We start from the raw sequence: 27,499 nt of genomic DNA, 5'->3' as shown, positions 1-27,499 counted from the left end.
CTTACAATGTGACAGCAGTCTAGTCATTTTAAGGAGATTATCCATTAATTAGAACCACGTTAAACTGTTATCCAACTGAATGGTGTGTGTTTAGTTAGATCATTTGGAATTAGCTAAAGCATTATTGCTGTGTGATATTTCATGTAGGGTACTTGTATTTTGATACCTTTTTAAGAGTTTAGGGATTCAAGAGGAAATTATAAGCTTATGAAAGTTTCTAACCACACACCACAAACCATGGTTTGTGTAATAATCTTTACTACGGTCGGATTTCTATCTTGTATAGCACATCTCCATATGTATGGAAAAGATGCATTTTTTTCTGTAGCTATTATATATACTACATGACTGTGATAATTTTTGTTTTAATGTGTTTCATCTATTATTGGCTAAGCTTTTTCCAATTAGCCTTTCTGGGTTTATGATACTTATTTACGAAGTTGGTGAAAGACGTAACCTTGAAAACAGCATTGAGTGACCTCAAAAACATTATTAAATATATAGGCCTATAATATATTATTTCTTACCATTAACAATTATTTTTCATAAATCTAATTTACCACTGAATTAGCCCAGCATGGCCAAGTGGATAAGGCACTCGACTCCTAATCCGAGGATCCTGGTTTCGCATCCCCGCCACACCAAATATGCTCGTCGTTTCAGCTGTGGGGGCATTGTAAAGTTACGGTCAATCCCACTATTCGTTGGCAAAAGTGATGCCAAACAGTTGACGGTGGGTGGTGATGAGTAGCTACCTTCCCTCTAGTGTTACACTGCTAAATTAGGGACGGCTAGCACAGATAGTCCTCGTGCAGCTTTGCGCGAAATTCAAAACAAACCAACCGAATACCACTGAATTATGTTTGGTTTGAAGGAGATTCGAACCCACGACACTCAGCTTGCAAGCCGAACTACCTTACTCTGCTATCAATATTTGTAAAAACCAACTAAAGCATCTAAAGCCCCACCGTAAGCATTTGCATAAAACGGCGATATTCCAGACCATTAAAATTAGACATGTCTTGGAATGTAATGAGAATTTTACTCTATTTAGTCGAATTTATGTTGATTATCAATTAGGAATTAATCTTAATTCTAGAATAAAGTAACAGATGTCAGCAATATCACTGCTTTTTAAAAGTGAAAGTTTTAAATGAAGCAAAAACTTATTTTAAAGTATTTAGATTTTAAAAAATTACGTGATTACTTACCTGGCCATACATAGTTCTACGTCAATTGAAAGATATGCGCTTTGTTTGTTTTTGAATTTCGAGCAAAGCTACTCGAGGGTTATCTGCACTAGCCGTCCCTAATTTAGTAGTGTCAAATTAGACAGAAGGTAGCTAGTTGTCACCACCCACCACCGACTCTTTGGTTATTCTTTTACGAACGAATAGTGGGATTGATTATCACGTTATAACGTGGTGTAATGACGGGGATTCGAACTACTGACCCTCCGATTACGAGTCTAGCGCCCTAACCACCTGGCCATGCCGGGCCGTCTTTGGGCTTTCCAACATATCAGTGTAATTATGAACTTGGTGTTAATTAATAGGTAATACTTTTAGAATATTTTAAAGTAACATTAATTTTGATTATATTATTTTAATGTTTATAATTTAATTTCAATTTAAGTATGATTTTTATCGTTTTCCTTTTTAATTGTTGTTGTTCAGAAGTGGAGCTTTTATCAATAGATAGGTGGTTTTACCGTGTATCCTAATTTTTTAATTTAGATGTTTATTTGCTAGAGCGAGCTTGTCATAACATGACGCCCCCCGCTAGTATAGCGGTATGTCTCCGGATTTACAACGCTAAAATCAGGGGTTCGATTCCCCGGTGGGCTGAGCAGATAGCCCTATGTGGCTTTGCTATAAGAAAAACACACACAAACACATAACATGATTATGATAAAACACCTAGAACTTTCATGAAAATTAGGTCTTCTAGAATTTTCAAGCTCCTTGTATTATATAGAAAATTAGATTGTATATAAATGCCAGACATAGTGAGTCAGTCATTCATTTAATGAGCTCAGCACAATATCTATCAGTGAATTAAATATATTCAGTTAAAAAGTGAATCAGTCAGTGGGCATGTTCCTGAATGAATAGGGAAGAAATCCTACGTTTATTAATAATTTAGTTTAAATTTTTCCATTGAAACATTATTTATGAAGTTAGGTCTACTGGTGAACGTAGGCTGTAAGAAACGTTATTGAAGAAATTAATTAACTTGTAATGGTACATTGACTGTACTTCGTATTAGTTTCACCAAGTATTGTAAAAATAAAAAACGCAACAATAGAACATGTTCCAGCAGTATTCCCGGTCCCACCAAACATGCTTGCCCTTTCAGCCGTAGGAGCATTATAATGTTACGGTCATTCCCACTATTCGTTGGTAAAAGAGTAGGCCAAGAGTTGGCGGTGGGTGGTGATGACTAGCTGCCTTCCCTCTTGTCTAACGCTGCTAAATTAGGGACGACTAGCGCAGATAGCCCTTCAGTAGCTTTGCGCGAAATTAAAAAAAACAAACAAACAATCGAGCAGTATCAGTGTGTGTGTGGAGGTTTTTAATTTTTATTTTAGGATATACACTAGATTATGGGATATTAATCTATTTAAAAGATCCTTACGTAAATCAAACAGATTTTCAAAGAACATTAATATTTTGATTCCTCCACGATATACAGTTCTTCACAAATTAGGGTATATGATTACCAATTGAATAACGTAATCAAGCCCCCTTTTCGTTTGATTTAAGTTTGTTTGTTTTGGAATTTCGCACAAAGCTACTCGAGGGCTATCTGTGCTAGCCGTCCCTAATTTAACAATGTAAGATTAGAGGGAAGGCAGCTAGTCATCACCACCCACCGCCAACTCTTGGGCTACTCTTTTACAAACGAAAAGTGGGATTGACCGTCACATTATAACGCCCACACGGCTGTGAGGGCGAGCATGTTTGGCGCGACTCGGGCGCGAACCCGCGACCCTCAGATCACGAGTCGCACGCCTTAACATGCTTGGCCATGCCGAGCCAGCGTTGGACGGTGTTATTGGCGATTATGACACCATCCAACTTGATTGTTTTTGTAGCTTTTCGCTGGCTATTGACCTTTTTAATTTTACTTAATATTTCAACTGCTTCATGGACATTGTTTCACTTTTTCTAAAATTGTACTTGTTTATGCCGTTTTAAAGATTGTTGGGGCAGACAAGCTATTTGCTTTGCGCCATAAAGCCCCAAACCAACCAAAACAACCGTTATAAGCAATATAGTTGGATTATAATAAGTAAAATGGTTTTAACATTATTTAGAATAACTCATGCTCATTATTAGATATATACGTCTATTTCTGATTTACATAAATAATTTTCTTTTATTATCAATGCGCAATCTAAATAGTGCTAAATCATTCAAGTGATAATACAGAACTATTATTATATTTGTCTGGAGATAAATTTAAAAAGACAAGTTTGCTCAGTTACTTTGTGAATAAAGCCAAGAGACGAGAGGGGGTGTTTTTGGATGTTGTTTTAGTTTTGGCAAAAATTGACTCATATTCTTAAGATAATTTGTAAAAGATTTGTTATTTTGTTATTTTTCCCTTACATCCTCGCAAATGTTACTCTTAAGCCTAATGTTTAAGAACCGGTTGTGTTAGTCGTTGTATTTTTATCACTAGTTTGTCTTTACGATAAAATAACAAAGCCTATCTCTAATTATATAAATCTTTACAAGAAGCGACAATAACCAGTTCTAGAAGTATATGTAATGTTAATAATACAATGTATCTAGACTGATTTCTATTGTAATCTACCTATGATTATAATATGTAACACAAATTTTGTTCCTGGATAGTATATGTTACTTCTTAATTGGTTATGTTGTAAAAGTACAGAAAATGGCCATTATTCCCTTCAAACTTTGCTTTTGTGACCTGGATAATGAAATTAACCTATTTTCTACTAAACACAGGCAAATTTGCACATTTTGATTTACATAAGGTCTGAATAAAACAACATATGAATCAAGATTTACATGTATTTATACTAAAGGTATACAAAAATGTTTAGAAGTGAGTAGTTTTTTGAGATTTGCGACGGTAATGTAAATCACTTTCACATATCAGGCCCCAAATATAGTCTTTCGTAATGTTTTCACTATACATTTCTGGGTAGCAGCTTCCAAAGTTCAGTAAATCTTGGTGGAAGCGCTTGTCTTACTTCTCTGAGTATGCTCCCATGTTCTCGCTAAATTTATCAAGATGAGTGTTAAGGATGTGGATTTTCAGGAACATCCTGCAGCTTATTTTGCCATAGTTCTACACCAAAGCCATAACAAGTTCCACATAACTTTTGGCCTTCTGATTGCCCAAGAAGCCGAACCACTGCGACAAAGCTGTCCAAAGCTTTTTTCCTTCATACTGAGCTTGCTGGGGAATTCTGTGCACTCCAGGATCTTCTTTATTTGTGGTCCAACGAAGACACCAGCTTTGACCTTTGCCCCAGACAGCTTAGAGAAGAAGTCTCGAAGTTACTTGAAGGCTGCAGACGTCTTATCAAGAGCTGTGACAATTTGTTTCATAAGACCCAATTTTATGTGCAATGGTGGGAACAACACCTTCTGGAGGTCCGCTAATGGCTCACACTTTACATTGTGCCTCTTCACAGAGAACTCGGTCCATTGTGTCCAGTGCTTCCTGTTTTAGTGCGCTGCGGTGTCCCTGCTGTCTCAAAGGCAAAGATTACAGGGAAATTTGGTAAAGCTTCCTTGGAGACCCATCAGGAATGCCACCATTTTGAAGCTTCCGATAACCTCTCAACCATTCTCATCATACTTCAAGGCTTCTAGCAAGGTCTTGACGTCGTTGTATTCCTTTCTGAGGTGCACCGAATGAGCCAGGGGAAGAGACGGATACTTATTCCCGTTATGGAGCAGCACGGCTTTGAGGCTTTTGGATGAGCTATCAATAAAGAGGCGCCACTCGTTCGGGTTACAGATAATTCCAATTGCCTCGCACAGATCGGAAACATTGTGGCAGAAGTAGAGTCCATCTTGATGAGTTCTATAACATTCTAGAAAATTCTCGTAAGTTTGAGAAAATTTTCTATCAGCTACTCAGCACTGAATCTACTTGGAATGTTCTGGAAAATGGATAAATTTGAAAATTTCATTACCCAGGTCACAAAAGCAAAGTTCTTAGAGAAAAATAGTTTTTTTCCATATACTTTAGGCGTAAGCAATTGGGAAATAACACTTTCTTCCCAGGAACAAGAAAAAGTAAAAATGTTGTTACATAGCGTTATAGGCTGAAATTAAACTAATTTAACTAAGTTAACTCTTAAAACAAGTAGAAACAATAAATTATATTTAGATTGTATTTGTTTAATAAAACAATGCACTTAACCTGTTTTAACATTTAGTTCTGTGTAAAAACAAACTAGTGATAAATAAATATTATAACTGGTCCTTAACTGTTAGGCTTAACAGTAATAGTTGTGTGGGTATAAAAAAAAGATGTATTTAGGAAACATAAACATAAAATTAGTTAAATTCTTGATACAAATCAAACATCTTTTTACAAAAACTATTTCAGTAATTGTACTGGGCTTTGAAAATCATCTGAATATTTGTTCAGTAAAAACTTGTTCTTCATACTGAAGTAACGAAATATGAACTTGACTGTTACTTTTGATGAATAAATCTACTCGATGAATCTAAGAATAAAAAAATAAACAAAGTTATAGGCGTTTTGATGACATAAACAGAATTATCGTCGTATTTAATTTCATATATAGAAACCTAACCTTTACGTTTTTAGACAATAAAAATATGTCACCCTCTGGGATAGCGGTAAGTCTTCAGATTTACAATGCTAAAATCAGGGCTGTGATTCCCCTCGGTGGACTCAGCAGATAGCCTGATGAGGCTTTGCTATGAGAAAAAACACTTACACAGTAAAAAAAAAAAAACATATATATATAATTATCATAGCTTTTAATAGTACGCAAAAACAATTTTTACACTTTTGAAAACTGGTTAATTTGTGACATTGAGTATTATTATCTATATAATTCGTATGGAAAATTTTAAATTGTTCAACATTTATCTATTTTGCCTATGGTCTAGCACCTTTATTTGAATATTAGTTACGAACATAATATGCCATCAAATGATCAAATAATGCTAAGTACTTTCCAATATCAAAATAAGCTATACTGAAAAAAAAAAAGAGATAGAGAAAACCAATCCAATTAGTATGGAAAATAGAGTGTTTCATATGTTTAGAAAAACGAAATAAATCTACTGTATCGCAAGTCACTAGAAATTTAATTTGTCGCCGAAAAGGAACGCCCTATCAATTGAAACTTCTGTGGTACCGAAAGCGAAATCGAGTTAAGTTGAATCCCACAATATAGATAACACTGTTTCTGCACTGAGTTTGAATGCAGATTAGGAAGGGGCTTTTAAAAATTAACAGTAGAAAAAACACACACACTCTCTGAGTCAATTCTTGGCTAGAAACGTAACAATGTAGTAAAAATAACTAGCAATTAAAAAATACCTGCGAACCCTATTTTGTGGTAATGACTTAACGTCAACTTCATGAAGAACGTGACTTAAAGAGACAGCGAAAAAAAAACTATTGAAATAACGCAGAGGCATCTGGGACGGTCCAATGTGTCATGCCCAACGTTATAAACTTTCAGTAAAATTACTTCTCATTTTGAAAGGCAGAGTAGACAAGTTCGCTATAAATCATTTTCAGGGAGCTTTGAACATCTGGAGTAAATTTCTCATAGTTAAAGAGATAAATAACCACAGTTAACAAACACCTTTCAAAGTTTACAGTATATTCCATATAGACAATAACCAATGATGCCAAACTATCCATCTCGCGTTAATAAAGATAGTGATGGCTGTCTCAGTAAGAACAGATAAAAGTTTATTCAAAAAGTAAATTGGGAAACGTGTCATGTTTTGAAACTACAGATCATCAAATCTCTATTAGATAGTGAATAGTACCGTTAGAAAGTTGATACATGAAAGAAGCGCTGTCCGCCGATGGGACAGCGGTAAGTCTTCGGATTTACAATGCTAAAAACAGGGGTTCGATTTCACTCGGTGAACCAAACAGATAGCCCGATATGGCTTTGTTGTAAAACCACACACCTAAATGAGGGACTATATACGTTTGTTTGTTTAGAATTAAGTACAAAGCTACACAACGGGCTAACTGTGATCGCCCACCACCGGTATCGAAACCCGGTTTTAACGGTGTGAGTCCGCTGACATTCCTCTGTGCCACTAGAACGACTATATACGTCTTCAGAATAAGATATTCCATTGTACTTCTTATATCTTTAATATTCTTTCGCTACTATAATATTTACGTTTTGAGATACTTTAATAATTTTTTTCTAATTTATCTATTTTTCATGTAGATTAAAGAATTCTCGCTTGTTTAATTTTCAGTCAAAGTTCTGAATATGTAACAGAATTAACTGTTTTAATGTCAATATTTTATCTTTTTATAACGTTATTTCTACGAATCCTCTCCTACCAATGGCAAAGTGAAATGTCTGCGGACTTACACTCTTAAGAGCTGGGTTTCGATACCCCTGGTGGGCAGAGTACAAATAACCCTCTCTTAGGTTGGTGCTTAAGTACAAAACAAAAAATTTATATGATAAACAGCAAATTTTTTTAGGGTTAAGAATAACTTGCATATTTGTAAATATATGAAAATTACTTGATGTTATTGATCATAACATGAACAAATACTGAAGTATAATATGCAGTTCAATGTGATTATTGGAATGTATTAACATGTTTAACATTGCTCATGGAATACCATTAGCAAATAGAATAAAAACAAACAGTGCCCCGAGGAAATCTTAACTCCAAGGATATAGAAGCTTGTTCTTCCACTCTTGAAAGGCCCGGCATGGCCAAGTGGTTAAGGCACTCAACTTGAAATTTGAGGGTCGCGTGTTCGAATCCCCCTCACACCAAACATGCTCGCTCTTTCAACCGTGGGGCATTATAATATGATGGTCAATCCCACTATTCATTGGTAGCCCAAAAGTTGGCAGTGGGTGGTGGTGATGACTAGCTGCCTTCCCTCTCATTTTACAGTGCTAAATTAGGGACGGCTAACGCAGATAGCCATCGTGTAGGTTTGCGAGAAATTCAAAACCAAACCTCTATAGAATAAAGTTATTTATTTATCTGATTAAATTCTGTAGTAATTAAATGCCGTGAATAAATTAATATATATTATTCTATTATGCCACCTTTGTTTCACTATTTAAAAACAAACGCACCTGTAAAATGTTTATGATAATTATTCAACGTGTTATTGTCTTTATAACAATTAATAATACTTTCTTCAAAAGTGTTAGTTAAACATCTTGTGCTTACCAGAGGTCAATAATTTAACCTTCATTAGGTTTTTGAATTATGACGACTAAAGTTGTTGTACGACAAACAGGAAAATATCCAGATTTAAACTGTAATATAAAAAAAATGTATAAGTTTTTCTTAAAATTTATCTATTTGTGACTCCAAATAATTATATTATATTTTTCAATTATGTTCGACAAACTAACGCGATTCACATGAGTTTTCATTCAGCCAAAGGCCGTATGTTTAATATATGGATTTTGTGGAAAATAACTTTAATTTAATCAGGACGACCTTTTCGGTAAACTTTATTGTAATTTGTAGGGTATAATTGAAATAAATATCAGTGTCAATTATTTCAGTAGTATTAAAAAATAATTAGCGAATTAGTATTAATGTCATATTTAATGAATGTTGCTAAACCTAATGCATGTTTTCGATAATCTCCATCATCAGTGGACTCAGCAGATAGCCTGATATGGCTTTGCTATAAAAAAAACACACGCACAACCTCCATCATTCCTGTATAGAGTTAACTGTTGACTCGAAAATTGTCTTTTTTACTAACTAAATTAAATGAGATTTATCGTTATTGGTATAATACTTTAATTCGTCATTTAGTCTAATAAACCAGCTTGCCAACATACAGAACTTACACATCCTGTAAAAATTCTGACTGTTTTTTTTCTAAATAATTTATTCACATTTTATGACTTTTTGATATGTTAATTGATGATGTAATTTAATCACAATCTGAGTCGCAAAAAAATTTCATAATATCACTTTCTTTGATTTCGTATCTCGTAATTTAATCAGCGTTTATAGATAATAAATATAAGTTTATGCTATTTTAAGTCATTTGAAGTCTATAAAACAATATATTTTAAAGTATCTTTTGGCTGGGGTAACACTTAAGCATAAGAATGAAAAGTGGAAGAAACTTTATTATAATTATACTTTTATAATATAACTCCTTTCATTATCCATTCAAGCCGTCTTCAAACTTTATTTTTGGAAAAGTGGGTTCCTTACCATTAAATTATCCCTGATCGTTGACGGGCCTCTCAATTTGGCTTTTTCCTTTTTATATTGAATGTTTCCCAATGAAAAGCAATAGGTTTACAAACTCACAATGCCAAAATTCGGAGTTCGATTCCCATAGTGCTCTGAAACAGAAGAACAAATTTAAATCTGACATAAGTTATAATTCTTGCTGAAACTATCTCCACAATTAATACACATTGTTTGTGATCTCTTGGAAATCTACACACACTTTCTGAAACTTATGCATCGTACATCCCAAATCTTGGCATTTGTAACTCTTGCTTATAACACCCTCAAATGTTAAGATATACAAATATTTAATAGTGAGCCCATTTTTAGTCTAACGCTTCGCTGTATCTTTCTTTGTCAAAAGTATTTCTGTAAAAGTAGTAAATTTATAAGTTATTTTGCCTACAATCCTTTCAGATTTTTACTTCTTATTTAAAATATCAAGTCTTCATTTATGTTTTCTGATGTATATACTACAGTTTAAATTTTCATCCAAAATAAACTTTAATTTTGCATCGAACACGGTATTCTTGGTGAAAATTTCCACTGGCCATGTAGTTCGATGTGTCAACTTCCCATTGACTGTGGCAAGCCCATGTGTGGACTTATAACGTAAAAAAAATCGACTTTCGATATCGGTGGTTGGCAGTGCATAGATAGCCCACTGATGTTTTAACTGATATCTTATTTTAATAAACACACTATTATTCTTCACTATTATGACTGCACTTGTTTCGGCATCTGAAAAACAAATCCACTTCAGATTTTGAATTGTAAAACTTTGGAAAAAAGTTCAAGTTATAACTATTAATGGAGGTTGGTCCGTATTGTCTTTTTATCTTGTTTTATTCTTCTTAAGTGTTTAGAAACACTAGTATCATTAATCGTATTAAGCCTAACAAATAGTTTTAGGCTTAACAGAAATTCATAATCTTTTGCCCTATTATGTCACCCAACGGGACAGCGCGGTTTTACATCGCTTAAATTGGTATTTGATTCTCTGCTGTGAACAAAGCAGATAACTCAGTGGGGCTTTGTTCTAAAACAAACAAATAAGACAAAGTTATATAATTAGTTTGAGTTTTCTTTAATCCTAAAATTTATTGACATAAAACAGTATAACACTGGAATTACAAACTAAGCATGAAAGTTTCAAGACAAAGAAAATTAGGGCTAATTATCTACTATATGACAAAAGAAGACATCGGTTCGTAATTCATGGTTAACGAGTTTGATTTGTCTTGAATTTCGCACAAAGCTATACGAGGGCTATATACGCTAGCCGTCTCTCATTCAGCAGTGAAAGGCTATAACAGAAGGCAGCTAGTCATCACAACCAACTCTTGGGCTACTCCTTTTACCAACGAAAAGTGGGATTGATTGTAACTTTACAACGCTTCCACGAGTGGATCGGGGATTCGAACTCACGACCATCAGATTACATAGTTAACTGCACAGCGATTCTTTGTCACTTTTGGTGTAGCTTTCAATTATGGTCGCGTTCTGACAATATTTCACCTACAAAATTCAGTCAAGTGGATCTTGAAAGGGTTTCTGAGGGTTGTGATCCTAATACACAAATTGCCATTGAATTGTATGGGATGAGGATCTATCTTAGCAATTTGGAACGCCGTCCAAAAGAATTTGTAAGGGCCCATTAAAAAAAAAAAGTAAATAAAGAAACAGTTTTATTTAAATGTCGTATCATGTTGTACAACATAAGAGACTGTTTGTCTTGTTTCTACTCATAAAAATAACCCGTCATTTGTTAAATACTAATTCATTCTAGAAAGAGGATATAATTACACCATCTTTTCATCTTTGATTACATTTTGAAGATACTTTTATTAGGATGAAAATGAAAACATAAAAAACAAACATTTAAAAATAAGGCACAGACGTAAATATGGGAAGAGAAATATTTGTTTTTATTTAGTTTGTTTATTTGTAGTTAAGCATAAAGCTATACAGTGAGCTATCTGTGTTGTGCTCACCACGGATATCCAAAGACAGATTTTAACGTTACAAGTCTGCAGAATTGCTGTTACCACAGAGAAGGGAGGGGGGCAAAGAGTAAGATGTGTCTCAATAAGAGGGGCAGTCAAAAAGCATGACCATACAGCGACCGGGAAACATTTAAATATATTTAATTTTTCTAAGAATTTTTCAAAGTAATTAATTTCTTGTCTCTAACCATCATGTAGAACAATCATACTCATTTATCTTTAGTTCTAGGCTCTCATTATTTCCAAATTAGTCGTTTGGTATTCAAATAAACAAAAAGTCAGAATAAGAAAATACACCATGTGAGAAAAACACAGTTTGAAGAACAATTAATCATACTTGTTTGTTTGAAGCTAAACGCAAAGCTACACAATGGGCTATTTGTGCTCTGATCACCACAAGTATCGAAGCTCAGTTTCGAGGGTTGTACGTCAGCAGACATACCACTGTGCTACTGGGGAAAACATTGATGATCCTATATTATATGATAACTTTGGCTTCTGCAGGCATAGTTTTGTTCATTATGTCGAACCCTGGCATGGCGTTAGCTTCACTAGGGAAGATAACTTGTAACTATGGAATACGACACTAGGACTAAAAATTAAAACAATCCTTTTTATTAATTTAAATTCAGCTAACAAAGTGGAAATGTTTACAGTAATAATCAGTACTTAATTTATAAGAGGAAAAAAAAGATACCTGACCTCCTGCTGAAATGAAACTGGAGGAAGAGTAGAATATGTAAATCACATATCAGTGTAAAATCAGTGAATCGGTCTCAAAATTAATTATAACGTTTCCATCTTTACCTGAAAAAAATCAATATAGAAAAGATACAGCATACATTCAACGCTGGGAGTAATCAAAACGTAACAAACAAGACATTTAAAAATGTTTACAGTTAAAGAAACTTATTTTTTCTTGCTTTTATGTATAAAAAACAAATTGCAAATATTTTTTGTACAATTTCATGCTTAATCGAAATTCGTGTTACTTCGGTCATGCCTTTTCCCAAATGACACAGCGGAATGTCCACGGACTTACACAGCCAGAAACCGAGTTTCGATATTCGTGGTGGGCAGACCACGTTAGCCCATTGTGCAGCTTTGTGCTTGATTTCAAACAAACAAACAAACAAACTTTGTATTGATGTCCTTTGTATTGATGTGTGTTGTGATTTATACATGGAGTGGAAATAAACCTGACTCCCTTGGATATACTGTCAATTTGTTTTATTTTTATTAGATAACATAAAAAAATATAAAATTACATGATTTAAGAATGCACTCGACAAAACCTGTTCAAATATTATTTTTTATGATTTAGAAAGAATTAGCTACTGATAAAATTCATTTCAAATCTACAGTCATGTGAAAAAGTTAGGACACCATATGAAAGCCTGTGTATTTTTGTAACATTTTTGGATAGATAGATATTTAATCTCAATTTTTACAATACTGAGATATTATAGGAATATAACTAAACAATTAAAACTGAAAAAAACACTTTTCAATATCTTCTGTAAATGTAAACTACAAAAATGCATATTCTAACTGAGGAAAAAGTTAGGACACCTCCACCTTTATTCCCACTTAAAATGGCTCAACTCACACACAGGTGTATCACACCAGGTGCACATGATTAGAAGATCGTTACTCAGCATTTTGAATGGGGCTTGCCCTATTTAAACCTCAGACATTTAGTTTGGTGTGCTCCTGACTGTTGAAGTGAGAGTGAGCATCATGGTGAGAGCAAAAGAGCTGTCTGAGGCCTTCAGAAAGAAAATTGTAGCAGCTTATGAGTCTGGTAAGGGATTGAAAAATATCCCAAAAGAGTTGGAAATTAGCCATTCCACTGTCCGGAAAATAGTTAACAAGTGGAGGGTTTTTAAACAACTGCCAACATGCCCAGGTCTGGTCGTCCAAGGAAGTTCACCCCGAGAGCAGACCGCAAGAAGCTAAATGAGGTCTCCAAGCACCCTAACATGTAATCACGGGACCTACAGCAGGCTCTGGCTACTGTTGATGTGAAATTGCATGCCTCTACAATCAGAAAGAGACTGCACAAGTTTTAACTTGCGTCGGAGGTGTGCAAGGAGGAAACCTTTGCTTTTTAAGAGAAACATCAAGGCCAGACTAAAGCTTGCCAGAGAGAATGTAGACAAAGACCAGGACTTCTGGAATAATGTTCTTTGGACAGATGAGCCCAAAATTGAATTATTTGGACACCAGAACAGAAGACATGTTTAGCGTAAACCAAATACAGCATTCCAGGAAAAGATCCTCATACCAAATGTGAAGCATGGAGGTGGAAGTGTCATGGTTTGGGGTTGCTTTGCTGCAGCATGACCTGGACAGCTCACAATCATAGAATCCACCATGAATTCTACTGTGTATCAGAGGGTGCTTGAGGATCATGTGAGACCATCTGTACGAAAATGAAAGCTGAAGCAGAACTGGACCCTGCAACACGACAATGACCCAAAACATACCAGTAAATCCACCAAGGACTGGCTGAAAACTAAGAAATGGAGAGTCCTGAAATGGCCGAGTCAAAGCCCAGATCTTAATCCCATTGAGATGTTGTGGGGTAACTTGAAACGGGCTGTACATGCAAGAAACCCCTCAAACATCTCATAGCTGAAAAAATTTTGCATTGAGGAGTGGGGCAAACTTTCTTCAGACCGATGTCAGAGACTGGTAGATGGCTACAAGAAGCGTCTCACTGCAGTTATTTCAGCCAAAGGGGGTAACACTAGCTATTAGGGGGTAGTGTGTCCTAACTTTTTCCTCAGTTAGAATATGCATTTTTGTAGAATTACTTTTACAGAAGTTCTTGAAAAGCCTTTTCTTCAGTTTTAATTGTTAGTTATATTCCTATAATCTCTCAGTATTGTTGAAATTGAGATTAAATATCTATATATCCAAAAATGTTACAAAAATACATAGGCTTTCATAGGGTGTTCTAACTTTTTCACATGACTGTAAATTCTATCAAAGTTGAAAGTAAAACACGAAGTAGGAATGGGTGAAATCATGAGTACACAAACTTCTTTGAGGTTGCATCTCGTCCATTCTAACCTTGTTTCCTTACTTTTTGGTGCTCCCATTCCACTTTCTAATTTTGTATTTAAATTTTTTCAAACTTGTCTCATAGCTTTGTTTTGGTGCTAAGTCTTGAGAGTTATGGAATCTAGGTCTATCTTTTTACTTTTTTAAGCCTATTTTTTTCGTAACTTTTCTTAGAGCTATTTTTCCTGGCTTTTGCTGAAATCTTTGTAATAGTTTTTCTTTAATCTAGTCAGGATGATATTCTTTTCTTTGGCTGGATTAACGGTTAAGTCTTGGTTTTCATATTCATCTTTACTGTTTCTAACCTTATTTCTATTCCACTGGGACAACGACGTTCCAAAGTTATCAGCATAACACCTTCTCCTTTTTTCTCGTTTTGTTTTCTTGAAAGGTACGTTTTGGAAATCGTGCATCCTCAGATGCTACTTGGTCACACTTTGTTTTCAAAAGATAAATAATACAACTTGTCATTCTTATTTTCAGTCCAGAGCTCTGAAGCATAGCCATGTTATTGGCATTGATAGGGTTTGTCCTCATGTGAGAAACTCATGTCTTAAGTATTAAATGCAATGATAAAATTACTTTGTCCACTACAGAACCCTGGAATGAGGTGTATAGAACTGAAAACTTAGCTTTCAAATGTTAAATCATAGTTAGAACCTAGATCTAGAAAATTAACATAGTCCATTTATCTTGCTGATACAGCTGCAGACTGATCATGTAGCACGTGTGAATAAGCAATCGTGTATCCGCAAGTTATATAAGGGCGGATTATCACTTTGCAGCTTACAAAGAGTGTTCACCATAAAAGAACATGACTGGTAGTGTATTGTTAGCTCCTTAGTAGCGCTCCAAAATAGTTATTGTTATCACATGTTATTACTAAGGCTATAAATAAAACTAAGAAAAGTACGTTTGGCCAAGGTAGCATAATTCAGACATGTTCCTTTAGATTTGAATAAGGTGAAGACAAGAAAGAGCTATATCTTTCCAACAAACAACGTTAGTCAGTCAGTCAAAACGACAAATTTGTAGTTTTATGAAATTTCAGTTTTGACTCTACCAACTTTCTTACTTGCTTTGATTACTTGTTACCCTACAATTAGTTTGGTTACTACTCAACAGTGTACGTTAAAGTACTTATAAAGCTTTGTTTATATGCTGTTAACAGTGTGTTATTGCACATATGGACCATTCGTACTACCATACGTATTATAATAGACTATACCTGTGAGTCTCAATGTCGGCCTCGGTCTCATTTTAATTTTAACAGAAATCAGTCCAATTTGAAGATAAAGAAAATCGAGTGTTTTAGAATTAATAAAAGTTGTTATACACCAAGACAGCAGATAAACGATTTCGCCTATTATGTGGGTTTGACGTCATCTACACAAATCCCAAAATTCTCAGATCTCATTTTATATTTATGATTACTTGTTGTCTACAAGTGAGAGCAACATGCAATATATCATCCTAAAAGACAGTAAAATGAATTAATAGTATTTAACGATCTTTTGTTTCCTAAGATGAAATATGTTGTGTTATACAATATTACTTTTAATTATTACAAAACTTTTTATTTCAGTTTGTGTGTTTTTCTTATAACAAAGCCACATCGGGCTATATGCCGAGTCTACCAAGGGGAATCGAACCCATGATTTTAGTGTTGTGAACTCGTATCCTGACCGCTGTACTAGCAGGGACTTTATTTCAGTTAAATGCTCTTATTAAACACTTCGAAGTTCATCATGGCCAGGTGGTTAGGGCGCTTTACTTGTAATCTGAGGGTCGCGAGTTGTAATCCCCATCACATCAAACATGGTCGTCCTTTTAACTGTGGGATCGTTATAAAGTCACTCTCAGTCTCACTATACATTGGTAAAAGAGTAGCCTAGGAGTTGGCGATGGCTGCCTTCCCTCTAGTCTTACACTGCTAACTTAGGAACAGCTAGTGCAGATAGCTCTCGTGTGGCTTTAGGCGAAATTCAAAACAAAGCAAAAAATAATTTCGTATAATATGACTGTATTTTCCATTTTCTTCCTGGATTGTCTAAACTGAAATAAAAAATATACTCTATTTAAATTATTTTGTACAACTTGTCAGAGACCTCTAGTGTCTACCCTGTAACTGTAAGTGTTCTAGAATCTATTTGTTCAACAATTTCTAGTTTTGTTTAGTTTATCTTGCTTTTTTTGGACATAGTTTGGTTGGCTTAGAACTATGTCATGGAAAATGGAGCCCGGAGTTTAGTGCTGTAATTTCGGGGACTTGTCGCTGTCCCACAGGGAGACTTTTATTTTGTAATATGATATTTTTATAAAATTGGTATTGTCTAATGACTAGGATGCTTGACTCGCAATTTGAGAGGTTATTGACACCTGTTACTTAGCATTTTCTCTCTTTTTGAGCCATGGGGGCGTAATGATATGATGGTCAGTTCCACCATTCTCTGGTAGAATGTAGCGCAAGAGTTGGTGTAGGGTGCTGATAGTTAGTGATTTTTCTTGTAGTCGACAGTTTAAATTTATGGAAGATAATAAATAGTCTTAATTGCTTTGCCACAAACAAATAATTATCTTGAATATATCTTTAAAAAAAACATTCTGAAACGAAAACTTAAGCTTATCTTATCAAACATAAAGACAACAAATATGAATTACAAAAAACTGTCACAATTTCGCAAATAACATTGCTTCTGTAATTTGTTTTCCTTATATATACCGCTCTACTTAAAGTTTAAGTCAGATGGCAAATCAGTTGTACGCTTAACAATACGTAGAGCAGGAGCCACGAAGTGTAAACAAGATGTCAAAACAATGTAACTTAAGTATGGACGAGAAATTTCATAGGTTAAAGGAATTATTAATTCTATATGAGAAATAATCATAACACATTAACATAAAAGTTCTATTGTACATTAATCTATTTAACGGTATCATGAAATGTGTAATAAAACAATAAGAAAGGTTCATGTCTGTTGTTTTTTTTATTTCGCGCAAAGCTAATTTAGCAGTGTAAGACAAGAGAAAAGGCAGCTAGTCATCATCATCCACCACCAACTCTTAGACTACTAAGTGGGATTAACCGTCACATTATAATGCCCCCAACAGCCATTCTGAGATACATTTTTGCATATGACTTTTATTTATCACCGAAAGGTATAACAAACTGCTTAACAGAAATATTGCAAGGAACTTTTTGTGTTTTTTATAGCAAAGCCACATCGGACTACCTGTTGTCTCTACCGAGGGGAATCGAACCCATTGAGTTTAGAGTTGTAAATCTGGAGACTTATCGTTGTCTCTGAAGGAGACTGTAAGGAACGTCATTTTAGTAGATGGCTTAGAAAAACAAATTACTAGTTGCATTTTTTGTGGTCTTAAGAAATTTAAAGTTTTGTTTGTGAAGTTGAAATTTACAATAACTTTCAAATAAATCAAACATCGAAAAAAACATGAAATTTAAATTGCATGTGAGACTCGTGTTATCATTTCCCTAATAACAACTATAATGGAGAGATTACAACCTCAGTTCTCGTTTTACAAAGTTTTAAATACATATATAATAATACCCACATTTTAAATTTCACACAATAAAAAATGGGTATTTTGCAAGGATACAAAAAAAACGTACATGAGGCCAATGTTTTGTGAAATGTTATATAATTTTAAGATTACAATCTATTTCTTTATCCCAACGATTCATTCTTCGTTTTTAAACCTTACAGTTGTATTCAATTTTAAAAACATTTCGTTTACTGTTGTATTCTCTGCGGAATAATTTGTAGTGTACTTTTTGGATGCCCCCCTTACCCGTCTCGCCAACAAATTGTAAAATTATCATACCCACCGCAAACATTTAGCTTACGAACGAGTAGGGCTTAGATAGACACTTGCTGTCGCCGTAACAACATGCTACCGAGGCTCTTCTAATGTTCAGACATGAAAGCAGGTCACTGTAGGTTAAGCATAAAAGGCTCACAACTTTTCAAGCAGACTTCGCAGTGAACAGATAATACCTTGCATAAAACGCAATGCGCCGTCCAGAAGATGATCCACGCCTATTACAGATGATTACGTGCGGTCCCACGCAGGACCGACCGGGTTTGTTTGAAGCCAGCACGAGGAATGACGTGGGCGTAGGACGGTGGGTTGGGCCAATCACGATGCCAGTAGCCGTACGAATGACGGGTAGACATGGATGTAATTGGCCATGTCACACCACGGTAATTATACAGCTTTAAAATAGCTTCTGGGATGCGTGCGAAGCCAGTCAAACAACATTCTTATAAGCAGCTGCTTGCTGGTAATTGTGGAGTCAGATGAAATTAGTTTCTTAGGTGATTGATATGGGGATTGTCCAGTGTTATAAAACAAGAGTTTTCAGTAACTCCTGCTTCTGTACCTTAGCACGTGAGCAGGGGGAGCAGATGATGAAACCAATTTTTTTTGTGTAAGATTGACACCTTTCTCGCAAAATCAGCACACGACAAGGCAACGGAACACCCCTTCTGATTCACTGCATCATGTGTTTAGATACCTCTTTAAATCATTCCTCTTGCTTAGATCTCCACGTGAATTCTCTCCTCAAATCATTTCTCTTTTTTAGATCTCTACGGGAATTATCTCCTTAAATCATTCCTCTTGCTTAGATCTCCACGTGAATTCTCTCCTTAAATCATTTCCCTTGCTTAGATCTCTACGTGAATTCTCTCCTGAAATCATTACTCTTGCTTAGATCTCTACGTATATTCTGTCCTTAAATCATTCCTCTTTCTTAGAGCTCCACGTATATTCTGTCCTTAAATCATTCCTCTTGTTTAGACCTCTACGTGGATTCTCTCCTTAAATCATTCCCCTTGTTTAGATCTCTACGTGAGTTCTCTCCCTTAATCATTCCCATTGTTTAGATCTCTACGTGAATTCCACACTTCAGTTCCTGCTCTTGCTTGGCTGCTCTTCCTTCAGTTGTTCCCTATATTTAGATGTTCTACCAATCCCTTTCCTTGATTGTATCCCTTGTTCATCTTCTTATTCATATTTCTCCTTCAATATTTCTCTATCTTTAAACATCAAATCTCTTCCTTGTTTATGTCTTCCTCTTTTAGTCATTCACCTGGTTCGGTTTTCTCCAATAATTGTTCCTTATTTTTATACTTTACGAAAATTCACTCCCCTACTTATATATCTCGAACAAACATACTCTTACTTGAACTTTAGTCATTTCTCTTGTCTTGGTTGCTTTGGTCCAATACATATTGTAGTTAATACAACTTCTTCAAAGGTACTCATATCTTCGGTTAGATTACCACTTAAGGAGCAATCTTTCAAACGGTACTTAATCGTTACTATTCTTTATACTGCTATACAATTGATACTATTAGATAGAACAGTATTTTGACCATTAAAGTATTTTCATTCAATAATCTTTAGAATACCACTTTAACCATTATTGTTGTTTCTTTCAATAATCTTAAGGATGTTACATTAATCATCACTGTTTTATTCAATCATTTTTAAAGTTGAATTTAAACGTTACTGTAATTTCACTCAGTAATGTTACTTAATCATTAATGTTTTTTCATTGAACAATGTTTAGAATACTAATTTAACCATTATTGTTGATTTTCTTCAATGAATTTTAGAACACAACTTAAACCCTTACCGTTGTGTCATTGAACAATGTTAAGAATGTTCATTTAATCATTATTATTGTTTCTTTCAATGATCTTAAGGAGACAACTTTAACCGTTACTGTTTTTTCAGTGAAGAATGATTAGCACATTGATTTAACCATTGTTGCTGTTTCTTTCAACGATCTTGAGAATACAAATTTAACCGTTACCATTCTTTCATTGAACAATGTTTAAAATGCTAATTTAACAATTACTATAGTTTCTTCCAATTGTCTTTGGGATACAACTTTAAACATTCCTTTTGTTTCATTAAACAATATTTAAAATGTTAATTTAAGTACTATTGTTGATTTTCTCAGTGATCTTTAGACTTCAACTTTAACCGTTGCCGTTCTTTCATTGATTAATGTTTAGAATGCTAATTTAACTATTATTGTTGTTTCTTTAAACTGTCTTTAGAATACAACATAACCACTACCGTTGTTTCATTGAACAACATATAGAATACTAACTTAACAATTATTGTGTTTTTTCAAATATCTTTTCTGTAGAAATTTAACTGTTTCTGTTAATTCATTCACCAATGTTTAGAATGCTAATATAAACATTACTATTGTTTTGTTCAATGATCTTTAGAGTACAACTTTAAGCATTACTGTTTTTACATTAAAAATGCTTGGCATGCTAATTTAACCATTATCGTTGTTTCTTTCAATGATCTTTAGAACAGAAATATAACTATTACTGTTGTTTCTCTGAAAAATTTTAGAATGCTTATTTAAATATTATTGTTGTTTCTTTCAAAGTTCTTTAGAACACAACTTTATCCTTTATGGTCGTTTTATTGAACAATGTTTGCAATGCTAATGTATTCATTTTTGTTGTTTCTTTTAATCATCTTTAGGATAAAAATGCAACTAATGAGATTGTTGCTTTGAACAACAGCAATGCTAATTTAACCAATATTATTGTTTCTTTCAATGGTCGTTAGAACACAACATTAACCGTTACTGCTGTTTCATGGAACAATGCTTAAAATGCTAATTTAACTTTTATTGTTGTTTCTTTCAATGATTTTTAGAATATAACCTTAACCGCTACCTTTCTTTTATTGAAAAATGTTTAGAATGATAATTTTACAATTACTGTAGTTTCTTCCAATTATGTTTGGGATGCAACTTTAACCATTGTTGTTGTTTCATTAAACAATATTTAAAATGCTTATTTAACCATTACTGTTGTTTCGTTCAATGATCTTTAGAGTACAACTTTAACCGTTACTGTTCTTACATTAAAGAATGCTTAGCATGCTGATTTAACCATTATTCTTGTTTCTCTCAATAATCTTTAGAACAGAAATATAACTATTACTGTTGTTTCTTTGAAAAAATTTATTATGTTAATTTAACCATTATAGCTGTTTCATTCAATGATCTTCTAGAGAAACTATAACCGTTACTGTTCTTACATTAAAGAATGCTTAGCATGCTGATTTAAAAATTATTGTTGTTTCTTTCAACGAAGTAGAGAATGCAAATTTAACTGTTATCGTTGTTTCTTTCAATGATCTTTAGAATAGAACTTTAAACATTTGTGTTGTTTCATTGAACAATGTTTAGAATGCTAATTTACCAATTATTCTTGTTTCTTTCTACGATCTCTAGAATACAACTTTAACCGTTACTTAGGTTTTATTGACAATGTTTGGAATGCTTGTTTATTTAAAAATGGCTGGTATGGATAGAGAAAGCGTTATGTAGAGGAGCGAACAACGTTTTGACCTTCTTCGGTCATCGTCAGGTTCACAAAGAGAAAAAGAGGTAGCTGACCGATAGCTGACCACGTGTTTGAAGGCGGTTGTGTAATTTAGTGTAGGAATGTAGAGGGCGAGCTTAGATGTTTGATTACATATTAATATAGGTATAAAGGTGTTCCTTTGTATTGGTTTATTTTGGTCATGAGTTATTGTATAAGTAAGGTGTCTTTAATTTTGTGTTTGTTTATGTTTGTTTCTTTATTTAGTATTTGAGTGTTTTCTATGGTTATGTTGTGTTTATTTGACTTGCAGTGTTCGAAAACGTGTGAAGGTGACTTTCTATGTTCTTTGAATCTGGTTTCCATTTGTCTACTTGTTTCTCTAATATAGAAGTCGTGGCAGTTATTACATTGTATTTTATAAATAATGTTGTGTGGTGTTTGTCAGTGTAGGTTTTGCATAGTATAGACCTTAGTTTTGTGCCTTTGTTTTGAATAAATTTGGTATTAACTGGAATGTCATATTTTGTTACTAGTTTTTCCCAAATGTTGGTTATTTTTCTGCTGATGTCGAGAATATATGGTATGCAGCAGTATATGGTTTCGTAATTTTTTTAAATCGTGAGATATATTTACTTTTGTTAATTGATTTTGCTTTTTGTCTAGGCATATGCGTATAATGTTTTCTACGTTTTGTGGAGGAAACTTATTGATGTTGATGAAGTATTATTTTATTTTATCTAATTCGTCGTTAATTTTATCTGGTGGACATAATTTTATGGCTATGTTTATTTGGTTTCTTAGTATGTTGAGTTTTTGTTTTGTTTCATGTGTTAAGTCCCAAGGAATGTATAGTCAAGTATGTGTGATTTTTCGATAGATTTCTGTTTTAAATTGCATATCGGTTTTTGTAATTTTGAGGTTAAGAAATGATATTTGATTGCTTTCTTCCTGTTCACATGTGAAGTTAATGTTGAGTTGTACAGAGTTAATGCGATTTAAAACAATTAAGTATGTGTTCTGTAAATGGGAATTCCGCAATCGTGTCATCTACATATCTGTACCAATATTGTGGTGGATGTAATGCTGTGTTAATTGCTTGTGTCATAAAAAAACTGACAAGAACTGGTGAAACTGGATTGCCCATGCTTAGATCATTTGTTTGTATATAGTTGTGGTTGTTGAACATGAAGTTTGTCTTCATCGTGGTTAATTCTATGAGGGTTGCTAATTGGTTGCTGGGAATGTCTATTGATGGGTTAGGGTCTAGGATATGGAGTTCTAAGGCTATCTTGCAGGCTTCGGCGGTTGGGACTTCTGTAAAGAGGGATATGACATAGAAACTGGCCATTAAGGCTTTATGATTAAATTGATTAACTTTAGATTTGAAATTAAAAGAGTCTTTGATGAATGAGCTGGCTGTTTTTACATATTTGGAGAATGCCCATGCTATGTATTTACCAAGATTGTAATTAAACGATTCATATGTGCACAATATTAGTCGTAATGGACAATTTGGTTTATGAGGTTTGGGGATGCCGTATATTTGTGGTGTGCGTGAGTCTGTCTTGCGTAGGAAGGAATAAAGTGTTTTTGAAATGGTGTTGGCTTTTTTCATCTTTAGTAGTAATTTGTTTAGTTGCGTTTCTTGTGTCTTTGTTGGATTTGTGTGTATTGGTTTAAATTTGTTTGTGTGTGATAGGATGTTCTTCATTTTTTTGGATGTGTTCATTTATGTTCATTATAACTATAGCGTTTTCTTTAGGGGTCCGGCATGACCAGGTGGGTTGAGGCGTGCAACTCGTAATTTCAGGGTCGCGGGTTCACATCCCCGTCGCATCACACATGTTCGTCCTTTCAGCCGTGTGGGCGTTATAATGTGACGGTCAATCCCACTATTCGTTGGTAAAAGAGTAGCCCAAGAGTTGGCGGTGGGTGGTGATGACTAGCTTCCTTCCCTCTAGTCTTACACTGCTAAATTATGGACGGCTATCGCAGATAGCCATCAAGGAGCTTTGCATGAAATTCCAAAAACAAGACAAAACAATGCTTTAGGAGCACGCCGCTGGTACAACGGTAAGCCTGCGCATTTACAACTCTAACACTAGCGGTTCGATTCCCCTCAATGGATTCAGTAGATAGACCGAGGTGGCTTTGCTGAATGTAAACACACACACTGTTTACTTTATCTGCTTTCAGAATTTTAATGTTTTTGTCTTGTTTCAGGTTTTAAATGTCTGTTTTTATAAGGTTGTTTTTAAGTTTTTTGTTTTGTGAAATTATGTTGATGGTTTTGTGCAAAAATTCCTGGAAAAAATCGTTTAGGATGCTGTTTTTAGGTGTTTCTGGAAAATGTAAATTTTTAATTTTTTCTGAAAAGTTTGGCTGTTGAATATCAATAGAATTGTCGAAGTTGTTTTTCTGTTGGTTGTTTTCGGTTGTTTTCTTGTTTTGTTTTCTGTGGAAAGTATCACAAGTCTTCTGGCTAGGTCTTCTAGCCTTGTTTTAATGTTAAGTCTTGTTTTAGTCTCTAAGGTTGGAATGTACTAAGATGCTATTGCGAAGTTGAGTCTTTTGCTAAGTGCTAAGTAGATGTATCTCGTCTGTGTTTAATTGTCGGTCGGATCTATTAATTATGAGGTTAGTCAACGGTTTGTCGTGATGTCTTTCCTGTTGTTTGCATCTTAGTTTTTCCAGTTTTTTGTTGTGGCAGATCTTTTTGTCTCTGTCATTCCTAGTGTTGATATGGTTTATGTTTCGTTGTATAAGTCCGTAAATCTCTGGTTTAATGCAGCATACAAGTTGATTGTCTGGGTTCTTTTTTGTTTCTGTAAATCATGTAGTTCTTTGTATTTCGTGTTCAACATGGCTTTAAGTAGTTTTTTTCTGTAAATTTTGGATAATGTTTGTGTATTTATTAAATTTTTTTTTATAGTTTTACCTTTACAAAATTAGGGATTAGTTGTTCCTTTCTACATTATCGAATGAAATAGATGTCATTTCTTCTATTGATAATTCTTTGGTTTAAATTTCTTAGTTTCTTAACGATCGTATGAGCATGTACTGTTAATAGTGGTGTAATGTTTGTTAGTTCAGACATAATAGTTACAAATACATAAAGAAAACACAAAGACGTACACTTCTTGTACAATCTCCGTGACGAAAATATAATCCGTGATGATCAGAAAACCCACTTGCAGAGAAAAATATATATGTAAAAACAGCTGGTATGGATAGAGAAAACTTTATGTAGAGGAACAAACAACGTTTCGACCTTCATCGGTCATTGTCAGGTTCACAAAGAAAGAAAGAGGAAACTGACCGATAGCTGACCACATGTTTGAAGGCTGTTGTATAATTTTCAGAAACACCTAAACACAACATCTTAAACGATTTTTTCAAAGAATTTTTTCACAAAACCTTCAACATAATTTCACAAAATAGAAAACTAAGAAACAACCTTACAAAAAGAGACATCTAATTCCATTAAAAACCTAAAACAAGACAAAAACATGAAAATTCTAAAAGCAGATAAAGAAAAAGCAATATTCATAATGAACACGAATGAATACATCCAAAAAATTAAAAACGTCCTATCAAACACAAACAAATTTAAACCAATACACACAAATCCAACAAAGACACACGAAATGCAACTAAACAAAATACTACTAAAAATGAAAAAATGCCAACACAATTTCAAAAACACTTTATTCCTACCTACGCAAGATCGACTCACTCACACCACAAATATACGGCATCCCCAAACCTCATAAACCAGATTGTTCACTACGACCAATAATATCCACATATGAATCGTTTAATTACAATCTTGGTAAATACATCGCTTGGGCATTCTACAAATATGTGACATCAGCCAGCTCATTCATCAAAGACTCTTTTAATTTCAAATCTATACTTAATCAATTTAATCATAAAGCCTTAATGGCCAGTTTAATGTTATATCCCTCTTTACAGAAGTCTCAACCACTGAAACCTACAAGATAGCTTTATAACTCTATATCCGAGACCCTAACCCAGCAATAGACATTCCCAACAACCAATTAGCAACCGTCATAGAATTCACCACGAGGAAGACAAACTTCATGTTCAACAACCACAACTACAGTCATGTGAAAAAGTTAGGACACCCTATGAAAGCCTGTGTACGTTTGTAAAATTTTTGGATATATATATATATTTAATCTCAATTTTAACAATACTGAGAGATTATAGGAATATAACTAAACAATTAAAACTGAAGAAAACACTTTTGTTTAGTTATATTTCTATAATCTCTCAGTATTGTTGAAATTGAGATTAAATATTTATATATCCAGAAATGTTACAAACGTACACAGGCTTTCATAGGGTGTTCTAACTTTTTCACATGACTGTATATAGAAACAAATGGCCTAAGCATGGGCAATCCAGTATCACCAGTTCTAACGAATATTTTTATGACACAAGCAATTAACACAGCATTACATCCACCACTATACTGGTACAGATATGTAGACGACAAGGTTGCGGGATTCCCATCTACAGAACACACACTTAATTTTTTCAATCACATTAACGCTATACATCCCAATATTAACTTCACATGTGAACAGGAAGAAAGCAATCAAATATCATTTCTTACCTCAAAAAATCGATACACAATTTAAAACAGAAATCTACCGAAGAAACACTCGTACTGGACTATATATTCCTTGGGAATCAACACATGAAACAAAACAAAAACTCAACATACTAAGAAACCAAATAAACACAGCCATAAAACTATGCTCACCAGATAAAATTAACGATGAATTAGATAAAATAAAGTAATACTTCATCAACAGCAATAAGTTTCCTCCACAAACCGTAGAAAACATTATACGCATATGCCTAGACAAAAAGAAAAATCAACTAACAAAAGTAAATATATCTCACGATTTAAAAAAAATCACGAAACCATATACTGCTGCATACCATATATTCCTGACATCAGCAAACAAATAACCAACATTTGGCAAAAATTAGTAACAAAATATGACATTCCAGTTAATACCAAATTTATTCAAAAAATCGGTACAAAACTAAGGTCTATACTATAGACCTTACACAAACATAACACCATTTATAAAATACAATGTGATAACTGCCACGACTTCTATATTGGAGAAACAAGTAGAAAAATGGAATCCAGATTCAAAGAACACAAAAAGTAATCTTCACATGTTTTCGAACAGTGCAAGTCAAATAAACACAACATAACCGTAGAAAACACCCAAACACAAAATTAGAGACATCTTACTTATACAATAACTCAAAACCAAAATAAACCAATAGAAAGGAACACCTTTATACATATATTGATATGTAATAAAACATCTAATCACGCCCTCTACATTTATACGCTCAATTATACAACAGCCTTCAAACATGTGGTCAGCTATTGGTCAGTTACCTCTTTTTTTCTATGTGAACCTGACGATGACCGAAGAAGGTCGAAACGTTGTTCGCTCCTCTACATATGGCTTTTATCTATTCATACCAGCCGGTTTTACATACACTGCTCGCC

This window comes from Tachypleus tridentatus, chromosome 8 (genome assembly GCF_004210375.1).
Source record: "Tachypleus tridentatus isolate NWPU-2018 chromosome 8, ASM421037v1, whole genome shotgun sequence".
Classification (NCBI taxonomy): domain Eukaryota; kingdom Metazoa; phylum Arthropoda; class Merostomata; order Xiphosura; family Limulidae; genus Tachypleus; species Tachypleus tridentatus.
Note: the sequence above shows the minus strand (reverse complement) of the source record.